The sequence below is a fragment of the Oncorhynchus keta genome, chromosome 11 (assembly GCF_023373465.1).
Source record: "Oncorhynchus keta strain PuntledgeMale-10-30-2019 chromosome 11, Oket_V2, whole genome shotgun sequence".
NCBI classification, from domain to species: Eukaryota; Metazoa; Chordata; class Actinopteri; order Salmoniformes; family Salmonidae; genus Oncorhynchus; species Oncorhynchus keta.
The window spans coordinates 9173322-9194844 of NC_068431.1; the positions used below are offsets into that span (position 1 = coordinate 9173322).

Consider the following 21523-nt stretch of genomic DNA (forward strand, 5'->3'; position numbering starts at 1 on the left):
CCTTGGCTAGGCGAACTGAGCGAGCGTGCTCGCATACTCCCTTAAAAGACCTCAGCAGTGGCACCTCTGGGTCAAAACCTACACATTTCCTCTGTTACATCAAAAACGATTCCATCAAAACGATTCCATCAAAACGTCCTTCCATCAAAAAGATTACATCAAAATGATTTTGAGGTAAATTAATAAAAAAAAATATAGAATTTATAAAAAGTTGTAGATATAATCCAAGGAAGTTAGAGCCATTATTTGTTTTTATACAGTACATACATGAAGGGAAGCCTTAAGAAAACTCATTTGCTTGTTTAGAGAGAAAAATGTTGACTGTTTTTTACATTAGGTTAGTATGTATGTTAGTATGGGGTGGCAGGGTAGCCTAGTGGTTAGAGTGTTGGACTAGCAACCCGTAAAGGTTGCAAGTTCAAATCCCTGAGCTCACAAGGTACAAATCTGTCGTTCTGCCCCTGAACAAGGCAGTTAACCCACTGTTCCTAGGACATTATTGAAGATAAGAATTTGTTCTTAACTGACTTGCCTAGTTAAATAAAATTAACTTTAAAAAAATGTTGGGGGCATCTCAACCCTTTATGGTTGATCATTTGTTTCTAGGTGTAATTTAGCCACTGGCTAACCCAGTTAGCTACCCAGCGACCTCACTAGCAGAAAGTATGAGGTGAAATAAATGTTGACTAATACAGGTATACATTATACTGATATATTCTGAACACTTTCCAATTTTCCACTTCTCTTTGGGAATGATTAATAGCATTAAATGTAGTATATTTAACAAAAGTAACTGTGGACGCTTTTAAGATGTTGATTGATGATATTTCATGGGAAAATGTTTTATTATGATCAGGCCGATGTGGAGTCTGCTTACAAGACTCTACTCACATCATTCAACTCTGTATTTCACCCTTGCTTCCCCTTAATGAAACCACGTGACAGAGCAGCAGAATGGAAACCTTAATTAAACCACGTGACAGAGCAGCAGAATGGAAACCTTAATTAAACCACGTGACAGAGCAGCAGAATGGAAACCTTAATTAAACCACGTGACAGAGCAGCAGAATGGAAACCTTAATTAAACCACGTGACAGAGCAGCAGAATGGAAACCTTAATGAAACCACGTGACAGAGCAGCAGAATGGAAACCTTAATTAAACCACGTGACAGAGCAGCAGAATGGAAACCTTAATTAAACCACGTGACAGAGCAGCAGAATGGAAACCTTAATGAAACCACGTGACAGAGCAGCAGAATGGAAACCTTAATGAAACCACGTGACAGAGCAGCAGAATGGAAACCTTAATTAAACCACGTGACAGAGCAGCAGAATGGAAACCTTAATGAAACCACGTGACAGAGCAGCAGAATGGAAACCTTAATGAAACCACATGACAGAGCAGCAGAATGGAAACCTTAATGAAACCACATGACAGAGCAGCAGAATGGAAACCTTAATTAAACCACGTGACAGAGCAGCAGAATGGAAACCTTAATTAAACCACGTGACAGAGCAGCAGAATGGAAACCTTAATTAAACCACGTGACAGAGCAGCAGAAGGCTTCTGGAAACCTTGATTTTTCTAAAATCGTAGAAAATTGGTGTGTAAGAGAATGTTGAAACTTTTAAAATTTAACACTGTATTCTATATGAGCACTAATTATTATAATTTTTTTTTTTTAACTACTCCACAGATATGGCTCTTTTGCAATTTGTAGATAAAATCTTAACAGCCCTTTAACAACAATGAATACGCTCTTGGCATCTTTTTTTTAGATGTTTCCAAAGCGTTCGATGCGGTTGATTATCAAATATTACTTTCTAAAAATTGCATTATTACGGTTTTCATGATTATACGTATAAATGGTTTTATTGTTATGTTTATGATAGAGAACAAAGTGTTGATGAAAACGGCTGTGCGTCTACCAGGGCCAAGATATCCTGTGGGGTGTCACAGGCTTGTTGTTATTCCTCATCTATATTAATGACCTTGCTGCTGCGTCTTCTACCGTACCTCCCATTCTCTTTGATGATGACACCATTTAGATTTTATCACACAATCATTTTTGATTCACTAATTAACGAAGCCAACTCGGGTACGACCAAATATTAGGAATGCTTCCAGATAAACAAATTATCTTTAAAAAATATAAATAAATAAATAAATAAATAAATCCAACTATTCGCTAGTAAGAATAAGAAATATTGTTTAAAATCTCAATTGGTTGGAATGAAATGGAACAGGTCACATCTACTAGATTCCTCTGCGTTCTAAGTCATTAAAAGGTGTCCTGGAAAGATCACATTACGTTACATTTGTCTGTAGCAAAGTGATGAAATTGGCTGGTATCATCAGAAAGATTAGTGCTTTGGTTCATCAGGCTTGCTTGCTAACTCTATACTACAGCTTAATTTACCCATATCTCATTTACTGTAATATTGTCTGGCCCAGTACATATTCCTTCGATTACACAATTGACTCATCATACAAAATATATTTTGTAAAGACTAACCACCTCTAATTACCTGGCTCGATCTGCACCTTTGTTTAAGAAACTCAATATCTTGTCTATTTTTCGACATTAATGTACGCCAATTATGTACTTTCATCTGCAAATACTCATACTTCCCAGACAGTTTACCTAAACCCTTCAATGAATTCTTCCAGGTTAATTCTGAAATCCATCTATATAACACAAGATACTGTGATAACCTTCACCCTGCCCACTGCCACACCTCACATAGTCAATTATCTTTCAGATACTGAGGTACCGTACTCTGGAATTCTCATCTTCACATTGCCAAAACCTCATCATCCCTCAATAACTTCAAGCGAAGAATGGGGGTCGGCCTGATGAACCAAACTACCCAAAAATCCCCTCCATGAAGACTGGGGGTCAACCTGATGAACCAAACTATCCAATAATCCCCTCCATGAAGACTGGGGGTCAACCTGATGAACCAAACTACCCAATAATCCCCTCCATGAAGACTGGGGGTCAGCCTGATGAACCAAACTACCCAATAATCCCCTCCATGAAGACTGGGGGTCGGCCTGATGAACCAAACTACCCAATAATCCCCTCCATGAAGACTGGGGGTCAGCCTGATGAACCAAACTACCCAATAATCCCCTCCATGAAGACTGGGGGTCAACCTGATGAACCAAACTACCCAATAATCCCCTCCATGAAGACTGGGGGTCAGCCTGATGAACCAAACTACCCAATAATCCCCTCCATGAAGACTGGGGGTCAACCTGATGAACCAAACTACCCAATAATCCCCTCCATGAAGACTGGGGGTCGGCCTGATTTTTAGTTTTTTAGTTTTTTAGTCTTTACAGGCATGGACTGGTTTTTACAGGCATGGACTGGTTTTTACAGGCATGGACTGGTTTTGAAGCGGCCCCCGGAATTATCCTTCTGTATCCCACAAGTTGCCTCTGCCACTACATCAACCTCCGCCCACAAGCTGCCTCTGCCACTACATCAACCTCCGCCCACAAGTTGCCTCTGCCACTACATCAACCTCCGCCACAAGCTGCCTCTGCCACTACATCAACCTCCGCCCACAAGCTGCCTCTGCCACTACATCAACCTCCGCCCACAAGTTGCCTCTGCCACTACATCAACCTCCGCCACAAGCTGCCTCTGCCACTACATCAACCTCCGCCCACAAGCTGCCTCTGCCACTACATCAACCTCCGCCCACAAGCTGCCTCTGCCACTACATCAACCTCCGCCACAAGCTGCCTCTGCCACTACATCAACCTCCGCCCACAAGTTGCCTCTGCCACTACATCAACCTCCGCCACAAGCTGCCTCTGCCACTACATCAACCTCCGCCCACAAGCTGCCTCTGCCACTACATCAACCTCCGCCACAAGCTGCCTCTGCCACTACATCAACCTCCGCCCACAAGTTGCCTCTGCCACTACATCAACCTCCGCCACAAGCTGCCTCTGCCACTACATCAACCTCCGCCCACATGCTGCCTCTGCCACTACATCAACCTCCGCCACAAGCTGCCTCTGCCACTACATCAACCTCCGCCACAAGCTGCCTCTGCCACTACATCAACCTCCACCCACAAGCTGCCTCTGCCACTACATCAACCTCCGCCACAAGCTGCCTCTGCCACTACATCAACCTCCGCCCACAAGCTGCCTCTGCCACTACATCAACCTCCGCCACAAGCTCCACCCCACAGCCAACCCAGCACTCATGGGTACGGGTCTCCAGTGACCTTGCTTTGAACGTTGGTAAGAAAAAGAAACGTCTGCACCATTTTAGGAAATATATAGTGGCATGTAGAGTTTTTACCCCATTTTGCAGAGATCTTTATATCTAGCTAAGATGTTTGGTGCAGTATTTCTCAATGAAAAAATTAGCATGAAAATAAGTCATCTCATTGAATGACAACAAAGACTTTATTGAAGAATCCCTACTGTTGACCAATCACAGACGAATGGGCGTAGATTTCGGTTATCGACTTCGCCTATCGACTTCGGTTTGCCACAAGAGAAAAAATGTTGTGTGTCCGAACAGACGACAAAACCCTTACTGAAGTCCAAAACAAACAAAAAACTGTACAAAATGTCGTCATAATATATGTACAAACTCTTCCAAGCAGTTTGGGCTGGGAAGCATGCTGTTTAGTGCATTCTCTCAGTTTCATAGACAGGATTGTTTTAATTACTAGAAGATTGTACAGTTATTTTAATTACTTGAGTATACTGTAGGTGCACTTTGTGGCATAGTACAATCTCAACACCTTTTTGCCTTTTTGTCATGCACAATGTTAAGGATTTGCAAATAAGGTCAATTCATTTGACTAGCTATAGTATAATACATATTTAAATACAGGAATTCTTATAGGAGCATCCTGATCTTTCAACAAAATAAATAATAATTTATTATTAAGCAACTTAAGAAAAGATGGCAATACACCAATGTGATGTACCTTTGGCTTGTAATCCCACATCAAAGCTATATTTATCTGGGATTGGTCCCGTAGGGTGTGTGGCGTAGTGGCTTCTCTCCCTCTCCGTCTGACTCTTCCGTTATACACTGCAACAACTGACATCACATCACCAGGAGACAAGAGACAGCAAATGCAATCATGTTAATTCCTGATCTGGAGACAGGTGAGAGGATGCCTCAGCCCTGTGGCTGAAACATACTATGTGCCCTGTAATCAGCTATGCTCTAATCATTCTTACAGCATTAACGGTGCGTGGGTAAAATCACTGGGGAAGCCAAGCCAGGAAGAAAAGACATATTACAACCTGTGTTGTGTTAATTGCTTTGTTTGCTCGATAACCTGTTAATTTATATCCCTTACCACCGTGATATATAGGCCTAAGGCCGAGACAATAAGAAGACTCAGTGGCAGAATAAATTCAACCACACCGTTGTTTCATCACAAAACCGTAGAGCAATGTCTGTTCGGTGGAGTCCACAAAGCATATTGCATGTAACAAACAGTTCCATGACCTATAGGGTGTACAATCAAGTTAATTTCAAAACGACTAAAAAACTATTGATTTAGAACCACGGAGAGTTACCGGAAGTCACAAAGAAAACAGGAGCTGCCGCCACTATTCCAGCACCATTTCAATTTTAACATTTCAACATCATCAAATCATCTATGTTTAATCTAATACAGTGATAACTGAAAGATTCCAAAAACAATTTAGTCCAATCAACGTTCGCCAAATATCATGTGGCTGTCCATGGGACTGATTTGAACCGTGAGGAGTGGAGTTTCACTGTTGTGGAGGCATTTTATTGCCTGAGTCACCTCATTGTGTGTGTGTGTGTGTGTGTGTGTGTGTGTGTGTGTGTGTGTGTGTGTGTGTGTGTGTGTGTGTGTGTGTGTGTGTGTGTGTGTGTGTGTGTGTGTGTGTGTGTGTGTGTAAGAAAAAACACGTTATGGTTGGATCAGAATTGCCGTTATAATCCATTTTAGCTAGCTAGCTAACTACCGGAGGACAACAACACAATGAGATGCAGCAATTCACGATTTAGCTTTTGATATGATTGGTGTGAAGCCAAATCCACACGGGCTTCCATTGACACATTTTGTTATTGTTGGGTGTGCCAGGACCATTCATACTCACTCAGTTTAGCTCAACACTAAACTCGGGCTCCCCAGTGGTGCACTCCATCTCAGTGCTAGAGGTGTCACTACAGATCCTGGTTCGATTCCAGACTGGCTTCCATTGACACATTTTGTTATTGTTGGGTGTGCCAGGACCATTCATACTCACTCAGTTTAGCTCAACACTAAACTCGGGCTCCCCAGTGGTGCACTCCATCTCAGTGCTAGAGGTGTCACTACAGATCCTGGTTCGATTCCAGACTGTATCACGACCGGCCCAGCGTCGTTCGGGTTTGGCTGTAAATAAGACTGTGTTCTTTAACTGACGTGCCTAGTTAAATAAAGGGTACATTTTACATTTTTATGGGAGGTCAAATGCTTGCGGGCTCTTTTTTGTTGTTGACCAGACCGCATCAGATAGATGGGCGACACAGAGGGGTGCTGTTTTGCTCGCTCGGATGATTGCTCCGCTGAGATGCATTCAGCCTCTTGCAAATTGAAGAGAAATTATGAAACACAGAGAGACATTATTATTTATTTATTTATTATATATTTTTTATTTTGTGGAGGGGAAGCCTGTCTTCCCTTGGTATCCATGATTACACGCCACTGTCTTAGAGACGTCTTCTTCTGTGGTTATCTATGCTTTGGCTAGAAGATTGTACTTTCCTTTGTAGTCTTTAGATTGAAGGCGATGCACTTTTTTGTGTTAACTTTTCCTCCTTTATAAGTTTATACGTTTATAAGTTGTGCCCAACAAACTTCTATAACTGTCTAGACTGCTCTTCAGTCTGAGGATAAAGAAATATTTCTGAAAAGGTTGGACCACATTTTGAGCTTCTGAATCAATCTTCTTCATGAATCATGATTGTAAATGGGTCAGTGGCCCAATCGATAGGCCTCCAGAATGCACATATGGCAACTGCGTCTTTGTTGGACTATCTTGGGGTTAATGGTTGAATTACCCTCTAAGAAATCAAAAGAACTGCTTATTAACACGTAGTCCAGTCCCAGTCAGTCGTTTTATTTTCTTCAGTTGAATTCGTGCAGCTTTCTCAGGAGGATGTGGTTGATCCTGAGCATTAATCACAGCAGGGAGAAGGCTACTTTATCAACCTGACACCCAGCTGCCCACCCATCTAAATGCATCGAACCAGCTGCAGCCAAAGGTCAGATCATCACCATGTATGGTCTCGGCCGTGTGTGCCCTCAAGCCCTGCTGGTGTGAACACATTCGTATATGAGTGACTATGAGTGGCTTAAGTTGTTCTTTTTGAAATGTTCAAGTGATATCCATAATTTGTCTCTGAGGGTCAACGCTTCCATATATTCTTTATTTATAAATCGCATTAAAAAAAATAAAAAAAATCTTATTTATGGGCTTTATTGTACTTGTGAAGAGGGTCTGGATGGTTTGTGAACATGGAAGGATCTAGAAAGAAGGGTGAAGAAAACAAAGAGGCTGGCTAGTGAGGGGATGCTAAAAACATGAAGAAGTTTAATGGAATGAGAAGCAAACCATTTTCACCAGAACAGAATTACAGTATGTGTCACTAACACAGAGAAGCTGCTGCCTACATACAGACTTGATATCATTGGCCACTTTAATAAATTTAATTTTTTTTAAATTTTACCTTTATTTAACCAGGCAAGTCAGTTAAGAACATATTCTTATTTTCAATGACGGCCTGGGAACAGTGGGTTAACTGCCTGTTCAGGGGCAGAACGACAGATTTATACCTTGTCAGCTCGGGGGTTTGAACTCGCAACATTCCGGTTACTAGTCCAACGCTCTAACCACTAGGCTACGCTGCCGCCGCTGAATCACTCGTCACTTTAATAATGTTTACATACAGTGGGGAGAACGAGTATTTGATACACTGGGCTGATCGGGGCGGCAGCGTAGCCTAGTGGTTAGAGCATTGGACTAGTAACCAGAAGGTTGCGAGTTCAAACCCCTGAGCCGACAAGGTACAAATCTGTCGTTCTGCCCCTGAACAGGCAGTTAACCCACTGTTCCCAGTCCGTCATTGAAAATAAGAATGTGTTCTTAACTGACTTGCCTGGTTAAATAGAGGTTAAATTTTTTTTTTAAAATCCCTCTCCTTCCTCATGATCATTGACGAGGTGAGATCTTGCATGGAGCCCCAAACCGAGGGTGATTGACTGTCATCTTGACCATTTTCTAATAATTGCGGCAACAGTTGTTGCCTTCTTACCAAGCTGCCTGCCTATTGTCCTGTAGCCCATCCCAGACTTGTGCAGGTCTACAATTTTACTCCTGATGTCCTTACACAGGTCTCTGGTCTTGGCCATTGTGGAGAGGTTGGAGTCTGTTTGATTGAGTGTGTGGACAGGTGTCTTTTATACAGGTAACGAGTTCAAACAGGTGCAGTTAATACAGGTAATGAGTGGAGAATAGGAGGGCTTCTTAAAGAAAAACGAACAGGTCTGTGAGAGCCGGAATTCTTACTGGTTGGAAGGTGATCAAATACTTATGTCATGCAATAAAATGCAAATGAATTACTTAAAAATCATACATTGTGATTTTCTGGATTTTTGTTTTTGATTCCGTCTCTCACAGTTGAAGTGTACCTATGATAAAAAATTACAGATTTATTATTTTCCTACTTACATGCTATGTAAGTAGGAAAACCTGCAAAATCTGCATTGTATCAAATACTTCTCCCCACTGTGTCTTGCATTACTCATCTCATATGTATAGACTGTAGACTGTATTTTATACCATACAGCCTATGTATTTTATTGAATCTTGCCTATGCCGCTCTGTCATTGCTCATCCATGTATTTATATGTATATATTCTTATTCCTTTACTTAGATTTGTGTGTATTAGGTAGTTGTTGTGGAATTGTTAGATTACTTGTTAGATATTGCTGCGCTGTCGGGAACTAGAAGCCCAAGCATTTCACTATCTGCTAACCATGTGTATGTGACCAATAACATCTGCTAACCATGTGTATGTGACCATTAACATCTGCTAACCATTTGTATTATTTTTTTAACCTTTAATTAACTAGGCAAGTCAGTTAAGAACAAATTCTTATTTTCAATGACAGCCTAGGAACAGTGGGTTAACTGGTCTAGGAACAGTGGGTTAACTGCCTGTTCAGGGGCAGAACGACAGATTTGTACCTTGTCAGCTCGGGGATTTGAACTTGCAACCTTCCGGTTACTAGTCCAACGCTCTAACCACTAGGCTACCCTGCCGCCCCGTATGTGACCAATAACATCTGCTAACCGTGTGGATGTGACCAATTACATCTGCTAACCGTGTGTATGTGGCCAATAACATCTGCTAACCATGTGTATGTGACCAATAACATCTGCTAACCGTGTGTATGTGACCAATAACATCTGCTAACCATGTGACTGTGACCAATAGCATTTGATTTGATACAGGAAGTAAACAATCATTAAGAGTGCGTTGGGTAAATTACTGTTCTTCAAATAACAGTCATTATTTTCATTCCCATTGTTCTACGGGCTCCTCCTTCAACCTAATTATCTTCTGTTGAATTCAGCTAACTAACTTAGCATGAGTGTCCTTGATACCAGCGACACGATATAATCACGGCCTCTTCGCTGCCGTTCTCAGTTTGAAACATCAACGTACACGACGAAGAAAAAAAAAACAATATTGGTGTTGGCTTTAAGCAGACCACCTGCAATGTCATTCCCATTGACAATATGACGCTACTAGCGTGACATGTTATTGTACCTAATCAAATCATCAAACGCCACCTGATTCGTTTCTATCATTGTCTCTAATTTGGTTTCAACACTATTTCTAGTGGGTACACTATGATTCATACTGGAGATATTCTGCAGGCTCCTTTCTCCTGAAACGATGGCCCTTGTGAGCTGCTGTTAAAACCTGCAGACAGTGACCGCAGGCATAGCTCTTTAACCTTGATGGAGTGTTCCGGATCAACGGGATCAATGTGAATGCCTGCCAGGAATGGCTTCACATAAGCCCGTCCTGACTTGTAGGTCAGGATACCTTTCCTTTAAAGGAGTATCTCCTTTATGTGGTACCCTCCATTAGAGGAGAAGAAAAAGGGGATACCCTGAAGTGTTCATCTCTCCTCCGTTCAACAAATGTATCCCCTAGCTGCATCAGGTACTGCTTCTCTTCATCTTACTGTAAGGTATGTTTCCTCCGACAGAGTAGCAAATGCACACATTTCTCACAAAATCAATGGTAGATTCGAGTCTATTTAATGTAGCATGGTGAAAAAATGTCTTCGGAGACCTGAACAACCAGAAGCCATCAGACCAAAATAAACCCGTGTTGAATCTCGGAGGGAGATGAGCTGGGAAGGAAAGTAGGGTATGTTGCCCCCTTCACTCGGTTGACTACAGGAGAGGAGGAGCAGGCAGCGCTGTATCTGTGCACAGACCAAATAAAGCTGTTGGATATCAGTGGACAGACACATCAGGCCTGGGAGGAAGGGAAAACAGACCCCGAGGTGACATCAGGAGAGGGACGGGAGACACCTGTCAGTGGTGCTATAGACTAATAATAGGAAACAGTGCTGTGAGAGAGTATTGTGACATGCCAATAGAGCGAGGATAGAGAAGGGCTGGAGAAAAAAAATCATGATTGTTGCCATTTTGATGGGTGGAGTAATGGAGTCCAGAGCTCACGCATTACACTGGTCCAAATGATGTGTTTCTCATGTGTCGCAAACAGACGGTTCTCTCTCTCTCTCTCTCTCTCTCTCTCTCTCTCTCTGTTTCACAGATGAATGTGTCTGTATAGGAAATGTTCTGCTTTTCACTTTTATTTCTCTATCTGCAAAGTTTGTCCTCGTGTCTCCTCATTTTAGTGGCTAGTTTCAGTTTACTTTGCCCTCTGATATTGAAAAGGGCCGTGTTTACACAGGTAGCCCAATTCTGATATTTTTGCCACTAATTGTTCTTTTAACCAATCACATCAGATATTTTCACACCAGAGCTTTCTCTGATCTTTTCTTTAAAAAATAAAAAATCTTGGCGCTGATCAAAAGACCAATTAGTGAAAAGCTTAAGAGGCCATTAAATCAGGGCTGGTTTGTTAGTCATTGGCTGCATTTTAGACAGGCAGCCAAATTCCGTTTTCTTTCTTCACTAATTGGTATTAGATCAGCTCTGAAAAAAAAGATAGATTGTGAAAAGATCTGATGTGATTGGTCAAAAGACCAATTAGACTGTGTAAACGCAGTCATTGTGAATTACAGTGTCTGCACAAGGTAGATATGAATATAGAACTGCTGTTGTAGAAGGTTCAGGATGGCAGCCTAATTCCCTTCAATGATATTTATTGCTGATGCGTTTCAGAGCAAAGCTCTTCGGTCAAAACATTGCAATTATTAATGTGAAAAGGTGATTTCTTCCACAAGATTTATACAGAGGAGTCTGCCCATTGCTGGGAAAAAAATTAAATCATGAAGCGTCTCCTGTCCAGACTGAAGGAGACAGAAATGAGGTTAAGGTGAATCAGAGCCAACGTACTGTATGTCAGCTAGAGGAAGTTGAAGAGGATAGGAGAGCTCAGACTCAACTCAATATGCGGGGGGGGGGGGGGTTGTGTCTGTGGAGTCTGTGAAGTCTGTATTGGAAACTTTCAGGGCTTTGATGGTTGCCACGTCAACCAGCTAAAGGAAATCCATACACGATCTTTGTAAAGGTCAGCACAGAAGAGCATTTCAAAAAGCAACCAAAAATGAGTCCCACCAACTTCAGCTGTATGTTTTCACCGTTGTGCATATTCATTTCATGTGTTGACAAGAGATATTTGTTTTTACATAACGGTAGCATTATGAAGCCTGCCTCTCAGAGTGCAGTTCATTAGGGGGAATTTACATGTCATCCTTGCAGTTGTTCACACTCTGCCTAAATAGATTAGCTGTGTGTTTACGCTGTGCAGATGTTGGTGTATCAGTGGCATCAATAATGCATGTTGACATTTATTGTCATGAATCTTGCCCTGGAGGCAGAACTGAGCGATATCCACTAGATGGGTGAGCTGCTAAGTGAACCTTGGCTAAATCGTAAAAATTAATGAAAGAAAAAAATACATTGCTGTTTGGTCTTAATTTAAGGTTAGGGTTAGGGATTGCTGTTTGGTCTTAATTTAAGGTTAGGGTTAGGGATTGGGTTTGGTCTTAATTTAAGGTAAGGGTTAGGGATTGGGTTTGGTCTTAATTTAAGGTTAGGGTTAGGGATTGGGTTTGGTCTTAATTTAAGGTTAGGGTTAGGGATTGGGTTTTTTAAATGTGTTTTTATTACGGATCCCCATTCTACTCTTCCTGGGGTCCAGCACAATTAAGGCAATTTATAAAATTTTAAAAACATTACAACACATTCACAGATTTCACAACACACTGTGTGGGCTCATTGCTGCTTGCGTCAGTTACTTGATGTGGAATAGAGTTCCATGTAGTCATGGCTCTATGTAGTACTGTGTGCCTCCCATAGTCTGTTCTGGACTGTGAAGAGACCTCTGGTGGCTTGTCTTGTGGGGTATTATTAATGTTAGCTCTCTGTGTACATTTAAGGAAAAGTCATGCTGCCCTGTTCTGAACCAATTGCAATTTTCCTAAGTCCCTTTTTGTGGCACACGACCACACAACTGAACAGTAGTCTGTAGGACCAGAGCCTGTAGGACCTGGCTTGTTGATAGTGTTGTTAAGAAGGTAGAAACTAGGGCCTGTAGGACCTGGCTTGTTGATAGTGTTGTTAAGAAGGTAGAAACTAGGGCCTGTAGGACCTGGCTTGTTGATAGTGTTGTTAAGAAGGCAGAGGATCGCTTTATTATGGACAGACTTATGGATAACTTGCTCAATTTCCACATTAATTATTACAAGATGTTGTTGAGGTTTAGGGTTCAGTGAATGATTTGTCCCAAATGAAATGATTTTAGTTTTAGAAATATTTAGGACTAACTTATTCCTTGCCACCCATTCTGACACTAACTTCAGCTCTTTGTTAAGTGTTGCAGTCATTTCAGTCGTTGTAGCAGCTGACACACAGGCTTTACTCAGAGCCAGCCGCCCTGGGGAATTCCTGATATGTTGGAGAGGCTTCCATTAAAGAACCCCTTCTGTGTTCAGACAGGTAACTCTTATCCACAAAATAGCAGGGGGGGGGGGTGTAAAGCCATAACACATATGTTTTTTTCAGCAGCTGAAGTCTAACAAAACAGACCCCCCCCACAATCTTTTTATCATCAGTTTCTCTCAGCCAATCATCAGTCATTAGTGTAAGTGCTGTGCTTGTTGAATGTCCTTCTCTGTAAGCATGCGGAATGTTTGGTGTCAATTTGTTTACCTTTATAGCATTGTATCGTTGTGTTCTTACTATCATACTTTACGTCATTTATCTTTGTTTCATAGTGTAGTTCCTTCTTCTTTTGTACTCAGTTTAGTCACATAATTTCACAATTTGCAATACTTTAGCCAATCGGTTGGGCAGCCAGACTTATTTGCCATTCCTTTTTGCCTCATCCACCTCAACCATACCATTTTTTAAATTCCTCATAAATCCACAGGGGTTTAACAGTTTTTACAGTGATTTTCTTAATGGGTTTGTGCTTATTAATAACTGGAATAAGTAGTTTCATAAATGTGTCAAGTGCAGCATCTGGTTGCAGCTCATTATACACCACAGACCAACACATATTCTACACATCATCAACACAGGAATCATTACAAAACATATTGTATGACCACTTAAACACAATAATAGGCCCCGCCTTTGGAACTTTGGTTTTCCTAGATATGGCTACTATATTGTGATCACTACACCCTGTGGTTTTCCTAGATATGGCTACTATATTGTGATCACTACACCCTGTGGTTTTCCTAGATATGGCTACTATATTGTGATCACTACACCCTGTGGTTTTCCTAGATATGGCTACTATATTGTGATCACTACACCCTGTGGTTTTCCTAGATATGGCTACTATATTGTGATCACTACATCCTGTGGTTTTCCTAGATATGGCTACTATATTGTGATCACTACATCCTGTGGTTTTCCTAGATATGGCTACTATATTGTGATCACTACATCCTGTGGTTTTCCTAGATATGGCTACTATATTGTGATCACTACACCCTGTGGTTTTCCTAGATATGGCTACTATATTGTGATCACTACATCCTTTGGTTTTCCTAGATATGGCTACTATATTGTGATCACTACATCCTGTGGTTTTCCTAGATATGGCTACTATATTGTGATCACTACATCCTGTGGTTTTCCTAGATATGGCTACTATATTGTGATCACTACTTCCTTTGGTTTTCCTAGATATGGCTACTATATTGTGATCACTATATCCTTTGGTTTTCCTAGATATGGCTACTATATTGTGATCACTACTTCCTTTGGTTTTCCTAGATATGGCTACTATATTGTGATCACTATATCCTTTGGTTTTCCTAGATATGGCTACTATATTGTGATCACTATATCCTTTGGTTTTCCTAGATATGGCTACTATATTGTGATCACTACTTCCTTTGGTTTTCCTAGATATGGCTACTATATTGGGATCACTACATCCTTGGTTTTCCTAGATATGGCTACTATATTGTGATCACTACTTCCTTTGGTTTTCCTAGATATGGCTACTATATTGTGATCACTACATCCTTGGTTTTCCTAGATATGGCTACTATATTGTGATCACTACTTCCTTTGGTTTTCCTAGATATGGCTACTATATTGTGATCACTACTTCCTTTGGTTTTCCTAGATATGGCTACTATATTGTGATCACTACATCCTTTGGTTTTCCTAGATATGGCTACTATATTGTGATCACTACACCCTGTGGTTTTCCTAGATATGGCTACTATATTGTGATCACTACTTCCTTGGTTTTCCTAGATATGGCTACTATATTGTGATCACTACTTATCCTTTGGTTTTCCATGCTTTTGTCATAGGTTAGACTACTGCAATACTATATTGTGATCACTACTTCAGTTAGTGCTAAATTTTCCTGACTATTTGATCCAGTGGCCTCTCTACACTGTCAAAGCAAGGGCTGATTTCAAGGTTTTACTGCTAATCAAAGCTACATGGGCTTGCTCCTACCTCCTCTTGATTTTCCTAGATATGGCTACTATATTGTGATCACTACTCCAATTGTCCCTAGAATTTCTAAGCAAACAGCTGGAGGCAGGGCTTTTCCTAGATAGAGCTATTTTTATGGAATCACTACCCATATTGGTTTTACTGAAGACTCATCTCTTCATGGGTCATATGATTGATAGTCTGGCCCAGGAGTGGTTGAACGGAATGGCTACTATTGAGCATCACAACCGCCCTTGCTGTCTTGTTTTCCCCCTAGATATGGCTACTAATATTGTGATCACTACTTCAATTGGTTTTCCTAGATATGGCTGGCTGTGATCACCCCCCTTGGTTGTATGGCGGAGATCTTTGTGATCACTACTTCAATTGGCCTTTCTAGGATGGTAATGAAGATATCCCTCTAGTGGTGTGGGGGATGTGCTTTGGCAAAGTGGGTGGGTTATATCCTTTGGTTTTCCTGTATGGCCCTACTATATTGTTTCCTGACCCCTATGGTCTCACTATATTTATCACTTTGGTTTTCCTAGGTCAGTTTGTTATATCTGAGACTTCACTCCTGTCCTATTGGTTTTCCTGTATGAATCTACTCACTATTTTTTTCTCTCTCGGAGGATGAGCACTAGGACCATGTCCCAGGACTACCTGACTTTGGTTTCCCTAGATATGGCTACTATATTGTGATCACTACTTCCCCAGGACTACCTGTTGAAGGCTCCTTGCTGTCCCCAGTCCACCTGACTGTGCTGCTGCTCCAGTTTATGCCTATTATTATTCTACTATGCTGGTCATTTATGAACATTTGAACATCTTGGTCATGTTCTGTTATAATCTCTACCCGGCACAGCCAGAAGAGGACTGGCCACCCCACATAGCCCGGTTCCTCTCTAGGTTTTTCCTAGGTTTTGGCCTTTCTGATCACGTGCTTTTACACCTGCATTGTTTGCTGTTTGGGGTTTTAGGCTGGGTTTTCACTAGATGATGGCTACTATATTTGATCACTACTTCAATTGGTTTTCCTAGATATGGCTACTATATTGTGATCACTACTTCCTTGGTTTTCCTAGATATGGCTACTATATTGTGATCACTACTTCACTTGGTTTTCCTAGATATGGCTACTATATTGTGATCACTACATCCTTTGGTTTTCCTAGATATGGCTACTATATTGTGATCACTACACCCTGTGGTTTTCCTAGATATGGCTACTATATTGTGATCACTACACCCTGTGGTTTTCCTAGATATGGCTACTATATTGTGATCACTACATCCTGTGGTTTTCCTAGATATGGCTACTATATTGTGATCACTACATCCTGTGGTTTTCCTAGATATGGCTACTATATTGTGATCACTACTTCCTGTGGTTTTCCTAGATATGGCTACTATATTGTGATCACTACTTCCTGTGGTTTTCCTAGATATGGCTACTATATTGTGATCACTACTTCCTTTGGTTTTCCTAGATATGGCTACTATATTGTGATCACTACATCCTGTGGTTTTCCTAGATATGGCTACTATATTGTGATCACTACATCCTGTGGTTTTCCTAGATATGGCTACTATATTGTGATCACTACATCCTGTGGTTTTCCTAGATATGGCTACTATATTGTGATCACTACATCCTGTGGTTTTCCTAGATATGGCTACTATATTGTGATCACTACTTCCTTTGGTTTTCCTAGATATGGCTACTATATTGTGATCACTACATCCTTTGGTTTTCCTAGATATGGCTACTATATTGTGATCACTACTTCCTTTGGTTTTCCTAGATATGGCTACTATATTGTGATCACTATATCCTTTGGTTTTCCTAGATATGGCTACTATATTGTGATCACTATATCCTTTGGTTTTCCTAGATATGGCTACTATATTGTGATCACTATTTCCTTTGGTTTTCCTAGATATGGCTACTATATTGTGATCACTATATCCTTTGGTTTTCCTAGATATGGCTACTATATTGTGATCACTACTTCCTTTGGTTTTCCTAGATATGGCTACTATATTGTGATCACTACACACTGTGGTTTTCCTAGATATGGCTACTATATTGTGATCACTACATCCTTTGGTTTTCCTAGATATGGCTACTATATTGTGATCACTACACACTGTGGTTTTCCTAGATATGGCTACTATATTGTGATCACTACATCCTTTGGTTTTCCTAGATATGGCTACTATATTGTGATCACTACATCCTGTGGTTTTCCTAGATATGGCTACTATATTGTGATCACTACATCCTGTGGTTTTCCTAGATATGGCTACTATATTGTGATCACTACATCCTTTGGTTTTCCTAGATATGGCTACTATATTGTGATCACTACTTCCTTTGGTTTTCCTAGATATGGCTACTATATTGTGATCACTACATCCTGTGGTTTTCCTAGATATGGCTACTATATTGTGATCACTACTTCCTTTGGTTTTCCTAGATATGGCTACTATATTGTGATCACTATATCCTTTGGTTTTCCTAGATATGGCTACTATATTGTGATCACTATATCCTTTGGTTTTCCTAGATATGGCTACTATATTGTGATCACTACTTCCTTTGGTTTTCCTAGATATGGCTACTATATTGTGATCACTACTTCCTTTGGTTTTCCTAGATATGGCTACTATATTGTGATCACTACTTCCTTTGGTTTTCCTAGATATGGCTACTATATTGTGATCACTACTTCCTTTGGTTTTCCTAGATATGGCTACTATATTGTGATCACTACTTCCTTTGGTTTTCCTAGATATGGCTACTATATTGTGATCACTACATCCTGTGGTTTTCCTAGATATGGCTACTATATTGTGATCACTACATCCTTTGGTTTTCCTAGATATGGCTACTATATTGTGATCACTACTTCCTTTGGTTTTCCTAGATATGGCTACTATATTGTGATCACTACATCCTTTGGTTTTCCTAGATATGGCTACTATATTGTGATCACTACTTCCTTTGGTTTTCCTAGATATGGCTACTATATTGTGATCACTACTTCCTTTGGTTTTCCTAGATATGGCTACTATATTGTGATCACTACATCCTGTGGTTTTCCTAGATATGGCTACTATATTGTGATCACTACATCCTGTGGTTTTCCTAGATATGGCTACTATATTGTGATCACTACTTCCTTTGGTTTTCCTAGATATGGCTACTATATTGTGATCACTACTTCCTTTGGTTTTCCTAGATATGGCTACTATATTGTGATCACTACTTCCTTTGGTTTCCTAGATATGGCTACTATATTGTGATCACTACTTCCTTTGGTTTTCCTAGATATGGCTACTATATTGTGATCACTACATCCTGTGGTTTTCCTAGATATGGCTACTATATTGTGATCACTACATCCTGTGGTTTTCCTAGATATGGCTACTATATTGTGATCACTACATCCTGTGGTTTTCCTAGATATGGCTACTATATTGTGATCACTACATCTTTTGGTTTTCCTAGATATGGTTACTATATTGTGATCACTACTTCCTTTGGTTTTCCTAGATATGGCTACTATATTGTGATCACTACTTCAATTGGTTTTCCTAGATATGGCTACTATATTGTGATCACTACTTCAATTGGTTTTCCTAGATATGGCTACTATATTGTGATCACTACTTCCTTTGGTTTTCCTAGATATGGCTACGATATTGTGATCACTACATCCTTTGGTTTTCCTAGATATGGCTACTATATTGTGATCACTACTTCAATTGGTTTTCCTAGATATGGCTACTATATTGTGATCACTACATCCTTTGGTTTTCCTAGATATGGCTACTATATTGTGATCACTACATCCTGTGGTTTTCCTAGATATGGCTACTATATTGTGATCACTACATCCTTTGGTTTTCCTAGATATGGCTACTATATTGTGATCACTATATCCTTTGGTTTTCCTAGATATGGCTACTATATTGTGATCACTACTTCCTTTGGTTTTCCTAGATATGGCTACTATATTGTGATCACTACATCCTTTGGTTTTCCTAGATATGGCTACTATATTGTGATCACTACTTCCTTTGGTTTTCCTAGATATGGCTACTATATTGTGATCACTACATCCTTTGGTTTTCCTAGATATGGCTACTATATTGTGATCACTACTTCCTTTGGTTTTCCTAGATATGGCTACTATATTGTGATCACTACTTCCTTTGGTTTTCCTAGATATGGCTACTATATTGGGATCACTACATCCTTTGGTTTTCCTAGATATGGCTACTATATTGTGATCACTATATCCTTTGGTTTTCCTAGATATGGCTACTATATTGTGATCACTACTTCCTTTGGTTTTCCTAGATATGGCTACTATATTGTGATCACTACATCCTGTGGTTTTCCTAGATATGGCTACTATATTGTGATCACTACATCCTGTGGTTTTTTTGGCTACTATATTGTGATCCTGTGGTTTTCCTAGATATGGCTACTATATTGTGATCACTACATCCTTTGGTTTTCCTAGATATGGCTACTATATTGTGATCACTATTTCCTTTGGTTTTCCTAGATATGGCTACTATATTGTGATCACTACTTCCTTTGGTTTTCCTAGATATGGCTACTATATTGTGATCACTACTTCAATTGGTTTTCCTAGATATGGCTACTATATTGTGATCACTACATCCTGTGGTTTTCCTAGATATGGCTACTATATTGTGATCACTACATCCTGTGGTTTTCCTAGATATGGCTACTATATTGTGATCACTACTTCCTTTGGTTTTCCTAGATATGGCTATTGTTACAATTGGTTTTCCTAGATATGGCTACTATATTGTGATCACTATATCCTTTGGTTTTCCTAGATATGGCTACTATATTGTGATCACTACTTCCTTTGGTTTTCCTAGATATGGCTACTATATTGTGATCACTACATCCTTTGGTTTTCCTAGATATGGCTACTATATTGTGATCACTACTTCCTTTGGTTTTCCTAGATATGGCTACTATATTGGGATCACTACATCCTTTGGTTTTCCTAGATATGGCTACTATATTGTGATCACTACTTCAATTGGTTTTCCTAGATATGGCTACTATATTGTGATCACTACTTCAATTGGTTTTCCTAGATATGGCTACTATATTGTGATCACTACTTCCTTTGGTTTTCCTAGATATGGCTACGATATTGTGATCACTACATCCTGTGGTTTTCCTAGATATGGCTACTATATTGTGATCACTATATCCTTTGGTTTTCCTAGATATGGCTACTATATTGTGATCACTACTTCCTTTGGTTTTCCTAGATATGGCTACTATATTGTGATCACTACTTCAATTGGTTTCCCTAGATATGGCTACTATATTGTGATCACTACACCCTGTGGTTTTCCTAGATATGGCTACTATATTGTGATCACTACACCCTGTGGTTTTCCTAGATATGGCTACTATATTGTGATCACTACATCCTTGGTTTTCCTAGATATGGCTACTATATTGTGATCACTACATCCTTTGGTTTTCCTAGATATGGCTACTATATTGTGATCACTACATCCTGTGGTTTTCCTAGATATGGCTACTATATTGTGATCACTACATCCTTTGGTTTTCCTAGATATGGCTACTATATTGTGATCACTATATCCTTTGGTTTTCCTAGATATGGCTACTATATTGTGATCACTACATCCTGTGGTTTTCCTAGATATGGCTACTATATTGTGATCACTACATCCTGTGGTTTTCCTAGATATGGCTACTATATTGTGATCACTACATCCTGTGGTTTTCCTAGATATGGCTACTATATTGTGATCACTACATCCTGTGGTTTTCCTAGATATGGCTACTATATTGTGATCACTACATCCTGTGGTTTTCCTAGATATGGCTACTATATTGTGATCACTACTTCCTTTGGTTTTCCTAGATATGGCTACTATATTGTGATCACTACATCAATTGGTTTTCCTAGATATGGCTACTATATTGTGATTACATCCTGTGGTTTTCCTAGATATGGCTACTATATTGTGATCACTACATCCTGTGGTTTTCCTAGATATGGCTACTATATTGTGATCACTAATCCTTTGGTTTTCCTAGATATGGCTACTATATTGTGATCACTATCCTTTGGTTTTCCTAGATATGGCTACTATATTTGATCACTATCCTTTGGTTTTCCTAGATATGGCTACTATATTGTGATCACTACATCCTTGGTTTTCCTAGATATGGCTACTATATTGTGATCACTACATCCTTGGTTTTCCTAGATATGGCTACTAT

The 21523-nt window shown here is 40.0% G+C and overlaps 1 long non-coding RNA gene across 1 annotated transcript; it reads right to left on the bottom strand.

Moving 5' to 3' along the window:
* Positions 1–7460: 7460 nt before the first annotated feature.
* LOC127906246 (uncharacterized) lies at positions 7461–8710 on the bottom strand. The gene is made up of 2 exons (XR_008060662.1): positions 8329–8710; positions 7461–7541 (listed from the first exon to the last, which is right to left on the bottom strand). It is a non-coding gene; the product is annotated as an uncharacterized LOC127906246 (long non-coding RNA).
* Between the last annotated feature and the right edge of the window lie 12813 nt (positions 8711–21523).